Here is a 5,279-nt window from a genome sequence, read left to right on the forward strand (position 1 = left end):
AGAAAAGGTAATCTCTGCTGGGAACAGGCATCAACTAAAGCGGGCCGTTAATCACACTTAAGCAATATGCACATTATTAGCTTATCTGGCAGAATCATCCCACCTACCACGATGCTTTAGCTGTTTATGAAGAAAATGCCTTCCGTAATTATAATTAAAAAACCAAAATGACTCACAGTTTGTAAGTGTTAATGAGAATATATTACGCAGCCAAACTTTCCTTGTGTCTTGTTTGCAAAGGGGTCACACTGCTTTTTGCCTTTTCAGTAAACTTTTTGTCAGTGATGGACTCATCCTGTCCTGAAGTTCATTAACTTGAAGAGAATTTCAAAGTTGGAATGACCCTTGTGAGAACAGGCTACAAGCATTTCACCCATTTCTGGTAAGAAATGAAGCAGTCCAACCAGGACTGCATAAGGAGGCAGGCCTCCAATTCCTGTAGATTACACTTTAAGAAGGGGTCTCAGTTAACATCTGCTGCCACTGAATGCAGCTTTTATAGGTAATCTTGGTGCAATATGACATCATTAATGTGTTCCATAATTTAGACTTCATAAAATTAGAATTATTAGATTATTTGAGTTATTAAATTTCTGTAACAAGTTGACCACTGGATGCCTCTGGCCATAATAGCTGAAGTTAATACCATGGCCTGATATCTTGGGATGAAGGTGCTGTGGGTTATGAAATTTTAATTTACTTTGTCCTTTATTGGAATAAAAAGAGGAATATTTTGTACAAAAATTAAGGCTAAACTAAACATATGTATGTAAATACTACAGAATATACTTCTTGCATAGTGGCTATAGCTTGTTTAGTGCATCATGCTGAAGGGCTGCACAACAGCACTCTAAGAAAGGTTGTCGGAGTAATTTTTTTTTCCTCTGGTGCATGTGTTCCGTGGCTGCATTTGCAGCCTTTGAGTTATGGCTGCTGTATTTCAGTTGCACTTTCTGAAGTCTCTGGGCAATGGAGCTGTCCAATTTTGACTCTTTTAGTAGTTGAACAGTACTCTTGCAGGTGAGGTACGAAATGTAAACCTTTAATACTATTCAGCTAAGTCTTCATGTTCCTTTACTGTAAGTACTGATTTTATAAAAGCTTTACATCTTCTCTGGCATTTTAGAGACTTTAGAGATTACAAAGAGACTTCTTTATAACAACACAACAGGCAAGTATGTAGTGGCATTCAAAAAAATGGATCAAAATAATTGTTGCCATTTCTCACCTTTTCATTAAAAGTCTTTGTGTTTTCCTCTTAATATTCTGGTTTGCATTACTGTAAACTTGAACTTTCATTTTAATGGGTAATTTGTTGAATGTATCCCCATTTGTGCAGGTGTGTTACCATGCAATGCTGGGCTGTGGTTTAGCCTCATGAGGTTGCAGTAGCTCTTTAACATGCAGACAAAGTTCACAGAATCTAAAGTTCCAGTTGTAAAGATTCCAGTATTACTAATTTCTGTTATGTATCCGATGATCTTAAGGGTCTTTTCCAACCTAAATGATTCTATGATTCTTAGGCCCTAAAGATACTCATCTGCCTGAGCTGAGGCTCAGCTTTGTACTTTTTGCATTCTGTGATATACCTCCTCTCTGACCTCCGTTGGTTAAATCCAGAGTTTTGCATGGAGCATCCTTTCTCAAAAGGGACACAGTGGGTGGCAGGAGTCCCACTCAGCTTCTTCTAACTGGACTTAGATTCAAGGAAGATGTATGAAAGATTAATAGAAAAGATAAGACCTGGGTGCAAAAAATTCCTGCCAGAATTGTGAAATTGAGGCAGCGCTTAGGACTGAACCTGTAGCAGTCCTGCAAAACAGCATCCTGTAAAGAACCTCACCTGGCTTAGTGTCTCGCTGGTACTTTTTCCACAAATTCTAGCTGAACATGGCTCTGCTGCAATGTAGATACAGTTTGTGCCTGAGTGAAGCTCTGGGATTTGAGACTTGTTCTGCTGGCAAGTTGGTTCAAGTCTGAACACGCTGTGCCTTCAAAACCAAAATAAGAAGTAGGGAGAGCCTCACATTTAGAATTTTTAGACTCCTGCCATTTTTTAACTTTTATTTATTTATTTTGGGTAATTATGCTTGCGTTTAGCAATACTGAAATTTAGTTTGTGATAACAGACGTGAACAAAGTGGGGATGATAACATCAGAAAAAGTAAATAGGAGAAGAGGAATATCTTGTATGTAGAAAACCCTTCTCTGAATCACACCAGTGAGGCCAGGTGTGTCATAGTTAGCAGTTGCCCATGGGCAATATCTTCATACAATAATATTTTTTATTCAGGCTTTTGGCATAATTCCCTTGGATTACTAATATCTTTTTTCCTTGGCTTTCTTTGTAAAAGCAATTTTTTTTTTCACTTGTGTCTGTCCATTTACATATGTATGTCTTTATCTTCACTTACCTCTGATTCAGCAGAGAGATGCTAACACCCTCTTCTGCTGAGCCCACAATTCCAGTCTCCACTGCCCACTTCTTATTTTTTCAACTAGGCATCTTCCCACTTTTTCTCATGTTTCTCTCATTCTCCAGAGGAATTCTGTGCAAGCATCTACAGCATCATTCTCTGCTGACCTTTAAACTCTGTTATGATGTCTGTAAAACATTATTTGATGGTCTTTAGGTTACTTGTACTCAAAGAACACTTCCTGTCAAGTTGATCACTACCAACAGCATATTCAAGCAGCAGGGTCTGGGACTGAGTGCCATGATACGGGAGTTTTCATCTATGATTTTTTGACTAATTAGAAGACGACCTCTCTTTGCTTCAGTTCATTCATGTGTGCTGTAGGAACAGTATTAGAGCATTTATGATAGCTAAGTGCTTAAATATTCCTGAGGGAAAGGAGCGCCATTTAAAAAAAGATCATGCCAGCGTAGTTTTTCTTCAAAATACCTCTTTCCTCTCCGTTTTCTGTTGTAAAGTCCAATATCTAGAGGTACTAAGGCTACTTAATTCTTGTCCACTTTTCCAAGTATAGTTGGGTGCCTCATTTCCATTTGCCATTTTGAATATATCTGTGGGGATAGAAGACTGATAGATGAACCAGTTATCAGCAATTAAACACATGGAGGGAAAATTATACTCCTAAGTACATAAACAGATTCCATGTTTTAGACTTCTGTAATTTTTTTAATTTCATTTGAATTTGACTCCTGAAGTTTGGCCAGTATCTGCTGATTTCTAGCAGTACTGCCTGTGGTCCGGTTTTTAGGACTACTTTGAAAGCCCACTGCCTGTCTTTTTTCTAGAGTCATTGAATAGCTTTCTCTGGGACAGTATCTCCTTATTTTGCACAACTCATTTGCAAACTGCATTGTTTAATCAAACGTAATAGTAATCAACTCTTCTCTGTAACCAGTTATAAAGGTAAGAACTTTTAAACTTTTATATGACATTGAAATTCTAATTTTAACAGCACAAAGATATATTTGACATGAGCTTTTACTTTATTTAAAAATAAAATAAAAACCCAGTTTAAAGGAAGCAAAAATTGCTCCTAGGCTGGTACTTTTAAATCCTAGTTTCAGTCCATAAATTTGATTGTAGATTAAATTGAAAGACCAGAATATTTAACAAGTAACATAAAATCCTTAAGAATTGGAGATGCTCTCTGCTTTAAAATGTTAAAACTCAGAAAAAGGGAAATTGAAAACACATATGAGCTCATTATTAATAGTAATCGAGATCTAAAAGCCACCTTGCATACTTGTGTATATCCTTTTAAAGTTAATAGAAATCATATCATATATCTGAGAACTTTCCTAAAAACATGTGTCTGGAATAGTTGTTAGGCATGAACTGTCTAATTATATTCCAGCTTGTTAGAATATAACTCCTGTAACTTGGAATATCTTTAGGTTGATTCAGAACACTGTCAATGAGTTTACAAAAATTTTTGCCCTTCACTTACTAGTAAAAATGTAGTTCAGCAGTGAGTAAAAGTAGCTTCCTTCTGGTGGCCATTTGCATCCCGTGTTTCAGTTCAGTTCCCAGAGACATTTGTTCACTGCGGAGGTGATACCCTGACTTGCATCTCTAACAGAGAGAGAAAAAATACACCTTATCATAGAGCATGGCTTCTCCTAACGCCGCTGTCATTGTGATGGGTTAAGAGCGTGGGCTATAGATAGCTGTTAATTTTAATAATTGTGTCCCGAATCTGCCCATATATATATATATAAAAATATAAATAAATATAAAAATCTCAGAAATCCCAGGGACAAGACACAGAACCTGTATGCCATCTGACATTTTTGACAAGCTATCCAGAATTAATCTGTCTAGGAGCTACTATGCTCAGCTTAATTATGGGAAGGCTGCATCTGTGTTCAAAGCTGTTGAGAGAGAAAGAAGAAAGTAAAAATGTCCACTAGGTTTGATTAACTGCTTTCAGCCTGATGAATAAAGACAGATGGTTACTAGTTATTTTTCCTTAATGGATTTTGGAACTCCATTTGGTGGATGAATTAAAGTTATAGGTCCCAAATCTGCCTTTGAAGCTATGCCTGCATAGCCCTTAGTGATTCTAGCGAAGTTTGCATGCATCCAAGAGAGAGGTTTGCCCTAAGGCTGTCGTATATGTTGTTAAAAAGCAGTTTTGAAATGAAAATTAAAAGTCAAGTGATAGTTCACAGTATTAATAAAACAAGTTACCAACTATGCACAGCTCAGGAAGGAATCCCCTGCAAGGGATGATTAGTGTGAAGTGCTTGTGCAGACTTATCCCCATAGAATCTGTGCCTGTTTAGGTATGACCTCCACCTGGGGCTTGACAATATTTTAATACTGACTCTAAAACTTGGAGAAGTTCATTAAAGTTGCACTTGATAGGTTTGTCACCTGGAAAGCAGGATAAATAGTTTTATGGTGTAGGTTCATTTGCATGAATCTATTAGCATGTCTCAAATCCAGGTGGAGGAGGTCTTTAAGACAGGGTCTAATTCTGCAGGTGTGCACATGTTTAAATACATGGTTATGAATATTTCTGTTCTTTACTTCTGTATGAATATCTGTGTTTATTTTTAAGAATGTACGTAGGCGTCTGTGGGTTTGGGCTCTCAGGGAACATTCAGACCTAATGGGTATTGGGACCATCATTCAGCAACCTACTAAATCCTCTATCTAGTTTTATGTGAAGATAGTCATAGTGATTTTAATGGGATTAGATATGCTTACATCTAAACAATTTTTGAGTCGGGGTTAAGGTTACTGCATGATATAAAATGTCTAAGATGGACAATATAATAAAGGGAAACAAAACAACAA

This window comes from Pygoscelis adeliae, unplaced genomic scaffold (assembly GCF_000699105.1).
Source record: "Pygoscelis adeliae isolate BGI_AS28 unplaced genomic scaffold, ASM69910v1 Scaffold18, whole genome shotgun sequence".
NCBI lineage: Eukaryota > Metazoa > Chordata > Aves > Sphenisciformes > Spheniscidae > Pygoscelis > Pygoscelis adeliae.